Source organism: Astatotilapia calliptera, chromosome 3 (assembly GCF_964374335.1).
Source record: "Astatotilapia calliptera chromosome 3, fAstCal68.1, whole genome shotgun sequence".
Lineage (NCBI taxonomy): Eukaryota > Metazoa > Chordata > Actinopteri > Cichliformes > Cichlidae > Astatotilapia > Astatotilapia calliptera.
The window spans coordinates 63,652,124-63,663,223 of NC_137424.1; the positions used below are offsets into that span (position 1 = coordinate 63,652,124).

The window sequence follows — 11,100 nt, forward strand, 5'->3', positions numbered from 1 at the left end:
ATCCTGCCCCCTTAAGTCAAACTTGAAGAAGTAGAGAAAGATAATAATAGATTACCCACAAACTGAATATGGACAGTTTACTGTACGTATTCTACAGTAGCTGAAAAGGTACAAATGAGATGGTTTCACCTCTCGTTCACTCTTTCCGTCTGTGCTCTGTTTGTGCACAGGCTCACACAGCACTCGGCAGTTAATATGCAAATGAGTTGGTGTCAGGTTCTTCAGTTGGCAGAGCAGAGCAAAATGAAGTAGCAAATCTCTGACTAACTAGTGCCAACTCAAAGGTTTTGAAAATGGAGTTTTTATTTAACCTTCTGATTAATTTAACAAAAGAGAACTCAAATAATAACTTTGATATATATTAATTCTATTATTTTAGTGCTTATAAATTTATTGTGCGATTTATTTATCTATTTATTTATCTTTTCTTTGTTTTTGTTTTTTGTTTTTTTTGTTTTGGGGTGGGGGGGGGGTGGGGGGGGGTTGTGTCACACTGATGATGTACAAATCTCAAAAGTCTCAAAAGACTAAATGACAAATCAGCAATCCAAGGACGGAAAACCTCTGACACAACACTTGCCTGAAAAAATAAGAATCCAAAGGCAATCTGTAGAAAAGGTGACTCATGTCTGTGACAGCTATGGGTAAGCTATAGGTAAGCAAGTGAGCAATGCTCAGATACTCTTATAGCTACAGCTACTATCTATAACATGAACACATAATGCAATTAGCAATGTCATATCGAACAAAATGTAATGATGATGGTGACACATGTTAGACAACAGAAAATAACACAGTGTTGCAGAAAACACAGATCAGCTTAATTTTATTTTACAACAAACATTTTAAAATATGGATTTTGAATAGAGATTCAGGGCAACCTGTAATGCCTGGAAGATGACAAGTCTGTCCATACCAGTCATACAGTATAAACTACACACCACACCCCAAAGGAATATATGCAATGCAAAACAAATACATGCAAATAGTAACACAGCACACAAAGAACCTACTCTCTAAAACCCACAAAGTGAGGAGGGACCCAGTATACATCCCCTACCAGGATCTTAGTCAAATCCCTGCTGGTGTCTGGCCTTGTACCACCAGTTAAATTACAATATATATATATATATATATATATATATATATATATATATATATATATATATATATATATATATATATATATATGGCTCGGCACCACCAAACAGAGGCAGCAATATAACATAGCTAACATTAACAGTTCAGTGAATCCTGCTTGTGCCGTGATATTCAGGACTGCAAACCGAGCAGCATCACTGACTTTCAGCTTGTTGTGTTTGTGGATATATGACTGACTTTAATTATCTATAAAATCATCACATTCTCTGTAAGATTAAGGTCGACTATTGAATGGCGTATATCTTAAAGGCTTTAAAATGAAGTTAACGCTGAAAGTACAAACATCACTACTCTCACATAACTTTGCCGACCTGTGGCCGACAGTTATGTTGTAATATTCTTCGTTATTAAGTGACATAATATTCAGTACATACTTTTAAGTTTACTCTTCAGGCATCCACCATTTTTTTCTGGCAAAATTATCTACACCCATTGCCGCGCTATGAATTGTGGTATAGGTTGGGCCACGAAGGATACATGTGACCTATCCTTCAAATTCCGGGAAATGAAGGACGGTTTTTCGGCCGCATTTGGAGCAGCATTCGAATTAGGACAGCCTTCCTCGCGTCGCTGTGACATAATCGGCCTTCAAATGCGGCCTTGAAGGATGCAGACTCCTCCAAGGCCGCAAAAAAAAGTCAGAATTCTGAAAAGAAGACTGTTTTGAATAAAAGGCAAGGTTGTTTCATTTCCACACAGTCCACACTGTCCATTTACCTTCTAAGCAATGAATTTTTGTCTCCAGTACTGCAATCTTCTGCAGGAGGCTGTGCTAGTCATCTGTGGAGAGGGAAGGCATCTTGTTGCTATTAGCGGTTAGCACCTTTCCAGGCTATTGAGGCTGTTCGGTGCCCGGATGTTGCTGTTTCTGTTAAGAACACTTTTTTTTTTGCGACAAGCAATTGCCTGACTAAATTCCATTCTTCACATTTCTTCAGCAAATGTGTGTTCTTTGAACTTATTTTCAGAATAAAAACGATTGAAAACAACACTTAAAGACATATGAAAAAGTTAGAAGAAGAAAGTATTGGTTTGGTAAAAAAAAATATAAAGCCTTCAAAAATGTACTGTTTAAATAAAGACAGATTAGTTGAAACATTTTACCTAAATTGTTTATTCAACAAATATATTTGTTGACATATTTGTTTTTGTCAGTACATCCCTGAATTTAATTACAGTAAACTTGGTTCAGAAATGAAGAAAATATGATTTAAAAAAAAAATCAAAACTATAAAGACAACGGGTGCCATTTTTCTTTGCTTTCTTCAAAGTTGTTGCTGCAATCGGGTATAATAAAAGAGCGGCAAGTGTCTATTTCATCACATTACAAGAAAAAGGTCCATGGTGATTATTGACTTAAATAGAACACATGGTAAATGATGAAAGATTTTTGAGTTTTGTGTTGTTTATTTGTAGTTTCATTTAAAGGAAGAAGAGCTTGTGAGTTGGACAATTGAAGGAAGGGAGTGAGGCACTGTGTGCAGAAAATATGTGCTGTGTCAGCTAAACAGTTACCTCCTGTTTAGCTGACACAGATAAGCTAAAGGTCTCTTCTTTTAAGGAGATATTATCAGTTCCATACATGCCACTCCTACTCCTGTAGAAACTTACTTGAAGTATAAATAAAGAATGTGCTGAGAGCCCTGGGCGGTCTTTCCTCTGTGTCACATCTGTCCTGCACACGTTGGTGCGGGATGGATCGGACGGTGAGGGGGGATCGTCCATGTATATGTACATGAAAAAGATATCTTGAGTCTGAGTTTCTTTGCCTTCTAACAATTTTCTCGTCACATTTTCTTGGTCCTCCGAGCCGGATTTGAACCAGCGACCTAAGGATTTCAAAATAAAAGCTTTAGGTCTAATCCGCCGAAAGGATTTAATGAGTCTAATCCACTGCACGGATCTGTAAAAAGAGGACTAATCCGCCGAAAGGATTTTAAATTAGGAATTTTTAGAACTGACCTGCCGAAAAGGTCTGCGCGACTGTGTAAATGTCTGTGTAACTGTTTGTGTTTTCTGTGTGTTGAGAGTGAATTGATTTAAACAGCATAATACGCTGCTGAATCACTCTCACTGTTATTGTTATTTTATTTCCTGTCAGTAGCCAAAGTACTGGTGACAAAAGAGAACGGTTGAGTTCCGCCTCATAAAACTGACACCACTCCACTAAATAGAGTGGAGTAGAAGGGCGTAGTCAGTAACCACTCTTTAAGTCTAATACCAGAGAAGGCTCTGCAGTTCTGTTTTAATGGGTAATCAGCCCACTAAGTTTACTGTTGACGAACAGTGGTTAGAAAAAAAAAAATGTCCAGGCGCCGGACAAATTAGTGTGCAAAGATGGAGAAATCCTAAAAAGACCAAATGTCCCACCTGGTAAGGAAAATGTAGCCCATCTGCATTATTACAACTTAAAGGAGCATTACTGAAACAAGTAGGAGAAACAAAAGATTTAAAGAAAAAAGGAAAACGCACGCAAGAATTAAATATTTCCAAGTGTGGAAGCGAGAGGTAACAGACAGGGACAGAGGAGAGGAAATAGAGGCAGAGGAAGAGGAGGATTTAGAGGAAAGGGCCAGAGATACGTAGGACAGACAGACATACGCGAAAGAAGTGAAGAAAGAGATAATACGTGCTGGAACTGTGGCAAGGAAGGGCATTTTGCCAGAGATTGCAGACATAAAACAGACAGACGGCAATATTCAAATGAATGACTAAATGAGAAAAAGCCAAATGAAAATGACAAAAGTGACGCAGAAGTATTTAATGTCTATCAATTAGTTTCTGAAGTAAAAGGCAAACCAGTGCAGATGTTATGTGATACAGGAGTATGTAAAACCGTTTTGAACAGAAAACCACAGGAAGTACAATTCTCAGAAGATACTTTAATAGGAAAATCAGCATCAGGTCACACTACAGTGCAGTGACTGATAAAACCCTTATTAAGTAAAAACCAGAGATCAAAGTAGTTTAAAGTAGTTTAAAAAGGTTGGAAACAGACCCCACCGAATAGATATAAATATAAGAAGTACAAAAATAAAATAAACAAAGACAAAATTACATTAGAATTTATTTTTAACCTATTGAAACTAATAATAGGAAGGATAACAACCTGTAAACTGATATTAACAATGAAACATAGTTGGCATGACGACCATGCCCAGAATGTATAAAATAAATAAAAGGAAATAATTCACACGAAAACCTTTTAAATAAAATAGAGAGATGCATAAGGTACATTAAGGCTGTGTCATTGTTCAGCCAAGGAAACTGTGTGAAAAGGTAAATGTCTCCAGTTTGGGAAAAGGTGAAGCTGCAGATCACCCGAAGCCCTTGATGGATACAAAATAAAATATAAAATATATAATAATAAACTACTTGGTTCGACATGCAACAGAGAGAATGAAGGTGACTGAAGGTTGGATCTGAGATGAGGCAAACAGAAGACCAGTCTAAAAAGTAGGCACGAACCTGTTCAGAGAAAAAGCAAGTTTGTACAGATTGGATGAATTCTAACTTATCTGTTTGCTGAGTAAGATGATCCTAACTATTAAATTGGCTCAGTAGTAGTATAGTGATATACACTAATAAAATATTGTAATATACTATTGTTATTATATAGAAAGAAAAAGATGATGATAATAATAATGACATAATATTAATAATAAGAAGCAACCTAGTCAGTTATGATGTGAGATGGACGATTGTTATGAAGTAGTCTGCATCAAGCTTAAGGTTTGCTCGAACTCAGTATAATGACACATGAGATGAAGAAAATAAAGGAAATATCTAAACTAATTAAGTGCATAGAGGCACTTAACCTGCTTGAAAACCTGTCATTTATCCTGGATAAAACATTACTGAGATATAGAGCACATCTATAATAACAACTAATAAGCCAAACCCTGTAGATAATAGCTAAACCTACAGGATTGAGAAGCTGAATTAAATACGTGGACACTGCTAAGTTGATGAGCATGTTTCACATTTTCTTTTATTTTTATTTATTTGTTTTTAGAGCAGAAGCTGCATAAAAGCCAACACATGCAGCTGTCTGTGAGCACAGTTTTCCCTCACACTTCTGCTCTGTTTCAGTAGCAGCATTTTTCTTTTTGTGTCCTGACTCATGTATGTTTTTTGTTTTGTTTGATTATTTTATTTTGTTTGTTTGGAAGCGAATTTGTGACCATACTTGTGGATCACAGTGACACATAGTGATTAGGCATATGATTTATAAATGCCTAGTTTTAGAGCTGTGAGCAATGCAAAGTTAATATATATTTAAATATATATATATGTATATATGTATGTGTATATATATATATATATATATATATATATATATATATATATAATTATTATTATTATTATGTAACCAATATTATTATATATATATATATATTACAGACAGATACAGTTTTAGCATTGCCTGACTATGATAGGCCTTTCTACTTACGTGTAGATAGAGGAGCAGGTTATATTAAAGCTGTGATAACACAGGCGTTTGGAGGAAAACAATGCTCATTAACATTCCTGGTGAAACTTAGACTCGTGTAAATTAGACTCTGTTGCGTCAGGCCTGCCTGCATGTGCAAGCCTGTGTAGCCGCAGCAGAGGCAGTAAAAGAGTCAGCTGCACGTATGCAGTCATATGTGCATATGAATTGCACGCAGGCCAAAATATAAATATATACACTGACAGCCAGTTTGTTCTTTCAGCAGTGCACCACTTTGCAAAAAATTGGCATAACAGAGGTATGGTTACCTCTACGGGTAACCCAGTGAAACACGGCAGCTTATTAAAAATCTTATTAGAAGTGATCACCTTGTCAAAACAATTGGCACTTTGCAAATGTGCAGCATATCAAAAAGACAATTTTATTGTCACAAAAGGAAATAATTTTGCAGATCAAGTAGCAAAACAGGCTGCACAACAATCGGCAGAGCTACTAGTATCCGACTGCTGCCCACAAATACCACTTGACGTACTAAAAACCGAACAAAAAGCTGCAACAATCACTGAACAGAACAAGTGGCTGAAAAGTGGAGCACAACTGAAAGATGACTTAATGGTCTGTGATGGAAAACCAATATTACCAGAGTCGTTACACAGGACAGCGGCTGTAGTGACACATGAAGTAACACATGTGTCAACAGGAGGGAAATATAGTATAGATAAACAATACACACTTTTACACTATAAATTTTTACACTATAAATTTTGAAACTTCAGCGAAAAATTTGTAAGAACATGCCTATTCTGTCAAAAACACAACTCACAAGGAAACTTAGGACCTAAGAGAGGCCAGTTCTCCACACCATCCACATGGATTTTATTGAATTGAATGAATGTCAAGGATCAAAATATGCCTTATTGATCATAGATGTGTTTTCAAACTGACCAGAGATATATCCAGTAAAAAGCAGAGGCAATCTCCATTGCAAAATGTTTATGTAATCATTTTATTCCAACATATGGTATCCCTTCTCTGATGAGATCAGAAAATGGGACACATTTTGTCAATGATGTGATCAGTAAGGTCTCTGAAGCACTAGGATAAGCACATCCTTGTGCTTATCACCCATGGAGTGCAGGGTTAGTAGAGAGAACTAACAGCACCATAAAACAGAGACTCAGAAAATGCCTGAAATAGATAAAAATGCAAAGAGTTTAGTTTATTTAAAAGGCAGCGTGTGTGAGAGGATTATGAAATTATTGTGTGAATGACGCTACATGTTAGATCAAAAGTTAGTAGAATTACAAAGGGTTTGTATATTGTAAATACAAAATGAGTTTGATTAGCCTGTAGAAACACAAAAGAGAGTAACAGGAAGTGTGTGTGTGATAGGACCTTTGCATGTCCATAGAAGGAGTGAGCACCCAGAGAGAAAAAACAGAAGAGACAGACTCTAGCCAGATGAAGCAATGGAGGCTTTAAGAAAAGAAATGAAAATGATATTAATGGTATGGTTTAGTGTGTTAATATATAGGCCACAAATAGATAAAGGTAGACTTTTCTCAAACCATAGATTAACATAATTGGGAGAAAACAGGCCAAAGTTTGGCTTAAAATTTTACAGCTTGGCCTCCCACTTGTCCCGATCCTGAGAAGAAGCTCAAAGGACAGTCAATCTCCTGATGAAGACCAACAGAACATCGTGAACATGAAGAATTAACAGCAGGCTGGTAAGAACAGTGCGACATAACTGTTTAAAGGCACTGAATGTGATATTTTGCCTGGCTGGGACTTAATCTATAAGGAAAATACTGAAAAGAAACGGAGAAGAAGCAGATTGTGTTTGCTGGAGATTTAAGACAACAAAGGACACTTTGAGAAGCGTACAGGGGCCAGTGGGAAGGTGAAGCCCGGAGGAGTATAATTGGGTTGAAATTGAAGCCTGAACTCATAATGGTGTTTAGAGATGTCCACCAGAGCACAACAAAGAGGTAAATAAAAAATAGAAAACACACATATATAAATTGTTACATGTGAAATTATTTTTGGAAAGAATCAGAAGTAAGATAGTTTGAATCAGACCTCAGTGAAAAGATGCATGAATTGATACAAGTGAACCAATAGATAAATCTGTTAGAAAGACAACTTTAGTAGAAAATAGGGATATTGTTTTGAACTGCCGTGCGACGCTTCTCAAGTCTCTTGCAGATTAAACCCAGGCGATAAGGTCCATACCAAGTACTCCTAACGACACCAACAGCTTGCAAAATCGCTGAGAGGCCCTCTTGGATCCACCAGAGCCATTGCAAAAAAGTGGAAGTGAGTGACAGCACAACCTAAAGACACCACCACCCCCAACTCTTTGGTGATCTACAGGTGAAGGGAGGGCTGATTGGGTATATCCCGCCTTCTACTTCTCGCCTGTAGTCTACTCACCAGAGTAAATTGGTGTGTCTGGTCATCATGAAGATTATTCTGTTTACCACCTTGGCCCTGCTGCTTACAGCATGGACCCTGATGCACTTTAAGGATCAAGAAGCCAACTTGCATAGGAGGGCATGGACATATGACAACACATACCTGGTCGAAGTGACACAGGACCACATCCATCCCTGGATGAACAACGCCTGGTATAGATACATATATAATCGCACAGAAGGCAAAGATTGTTATATATGCTCACACATGCCTACTACAACACAGCATGCTATATTATATGGCAGACCTATGAACATGACTCAAGTGACATGCGCAGCAAGCTTTGCCAGTCCAGGTTATCAATATTCAGGAATTGTCCTAAACCACAGCGACCCCCTGACTATTGGACTATCGTTTTGGGCTGTTTTTAAATGCATCGACCAGCATCAACAAATAGCAAAATCAGGAAATTGATGCCATAAGAATAACTGTTATGCAACACCGAGTTGCTCTGGACATGATCTTGGCAGAAAAGGGTGGACTGTGTATTTTGTTTAATATAATTTGTTGTACATATATTTCAGACAATGTGCATTCTGATAATATGACAAATGCTCTACAATTACTTAGAAATGTTCAACAGGCACAGGTAACCGATTGGCCAAATTCACAAAGTAATTGGTGGAATTGGTTTATGAGCGGCTCATGGAAAATGCTGATGTTTAAGGTTTTGATGTTTATTGGCATAATACTTATCATGTTCTGTATCTTTACTACATGCATTATCCCCTGTGTAAGAGGAATGGTATCAAGAATGATATCCTAATCCAGGGGTGTCAAACTCAAATACACAGTGGGCCAAAATTCAAAACTGGAACAAAGTCGCGGGCTAACATTAATATTTATTGAAATATATTTATTGCTCCAGATATAAGAATGAATCTTTTCTTATGGACTCAAACACGTTTTGCTGAAAAACTGAATATGGAACAAGCAAAGCTTAATACTAAACAATATATATATTAGCTGTATAACACCAGTAGGCCAGCTCTGATAGTAATTTGGTATGGCTTCGCGGGCCAAATGTAAGTAGGCTGTGGGCCAAATTTGGCCCGCGGGCCAGAGTTTGACACCTATGTCCTAATCTCTTGTTGCATATGTCACTGTGCCAGACGAGGAGGAAGGAGAAGACGATGAGTATGAAACTAATGTGATGAATGATTATGTTTGAATGATACACATTTTATGACGATCAGACCTAAAGCACTCACAATGAGGGAGGGAATGATGAAAGATTTTTTAATTTTGTGTTATGTTTATTTGTAGCTTCATTTAAAGGAAGAAGAGCTTGTGAGTTGGACAATTGAAGGAAGGGAGTGAGGCACTGTGTGCAGAAAATATGTGCTGTGTCAGCTAAACAGTTACCTCCTGTTTCAACAGATAAGCTAAAGGTCTCTTCTTTTAAGGAGATATTATCAGTTCCATACATGCCACTCCTACTCCTGTAGAAACTTACTTGAAGTATAAATAAAGAATGTGCTGAGAGCCCTGGGCGGTCTTTCCTCTGTGTCACATCTGTCCTGCACACGTTGGTGCGGGATGGATCGGACGGTGAGGGGGGATCGTCCATGTATATGTACATGAAAAAGATATCTTGAGTCTGAGTTTCTTTGCCTTCTAACAATTTTCTCGTCACAGTAAACATTTAGATTAAAGATCCAGTGTGTTTATCTTCATTGTTGTAATCTCATATAGGAGAAAACAAAACAATACAATACTTGACCTAAATTTAACAGAGTACTTTTGTTGTCTTACAATTGTAAAAACAAAAGAAATGTAATAAATGTTCAAAATTATTAAAGTATTCCACTCATGTTATTTGAGTCACTGAGACATCTCTTGACCATCTATTTGTGGCCTTTTGCTGTTATTTTGACCTTAAAACAGAATACTGCTAGCACTACTTCAGCAGGATGAAATGATTACCATTTAAATATTGTGACAATTAGGGATAGGAATCAAGAACCGGTTCCTTGTAAACCAATTCCTTTGAATCATTAGTCTGCCTGCCTATCGATCCTGCTTATCTTGCACTCTCTCTACGATCAGCTGATTACTGTTTGTATGTCAGAGGAGTTTAGAGTGTGGAAATGGGCATTACTTTTATTTTTATAGCATTCAATGATGAGAGCACGATGGTAACTTGGAGACTTCTCCAGGAGAGAAACAACAGCATTATACTGTTAACACAACTTTGGCTCATCCCAAGCACCTGCACAGACAGCATGCTACCTATAAGATAGCAAGAACCCAGAGTGACGTTAAAGCTGAGTAAATGCTGACCCACGCTCAGGACCATGCTAAAGTGAGGTGTCATTTGCGGTGAAGCCAGCTGCTGCTGAACTTCAACAGGTGAAAAAACCTGTGTTTCTACCTGTTGATGTTTCTAAAATAGAATCATTGAGGCGACCACTTTAAGACTCTTTGTGCTGCTTTCATCTTTGATTTGTGCTGTTTGCTTTGTGTTCATACCTAAATTCTAAGAGAAAGCTTACATGTGTCATCAGGATAGAAATTTGTGTTGGTGTTTAGGGCTGTAGCCTCAGGTTTATATTGTGAACGGTAATAATGTGAAAGTGTTTTTCAGATGATTTTAAAAAGTAAAATTAAAGTAATGAGTAGTATAACAAACATCTTTATTTATGTATGCATCACTACAACCAAGTAAACCATTCAAACTATCAGCTGGGATTTATGCAATTGTTTCCTCCTGGACCAGACCGACTCTGTTTCCCCTGTGTTACAGTACCACTCTGCCCCGACTCCCACATCAAAGCCCTCTTGCCACTCCCTTCTGCCATAGTTTATGTCCTTTGACTTTCTAGTTAAAACCTTGTGAAAATCGTGTTTATAGTATCTCTTTCTTCCCTCATAGTTCATGTTTCATAGTATATTATGGTTGCTTCATAGCATTACTTAGTTCATGTTTCATAGTGTTGTCACAGGTTTAGCTTTCATTCATAGTGTGCCATTGTCGTTATATAACGTTGTATTTGCACTGCACTGTA

General features: G+C 37.3%; 1 long non-coding RNA gene across 1 annotated transcript; it reads left to right on the forward strand.

Annotated features, from left to right (window-relative positions):
• The first annotated feature begins 6,799 nt into the window (after positions 1-6,799).
• Positions 6,800-9,910, forward strand: LOC145422392 (uncharacterized). Its single transcript, XR_013903674.1, has 2 exons — positions 6,800-7,605; positions 7,813-9,910. It is a non-coding gene; the product is annotated as an uncharacterized LOC145422392 (long non-coding RNA).
• Positions 9,911-11,100: the final 1,190 nt, after the last annotated feature.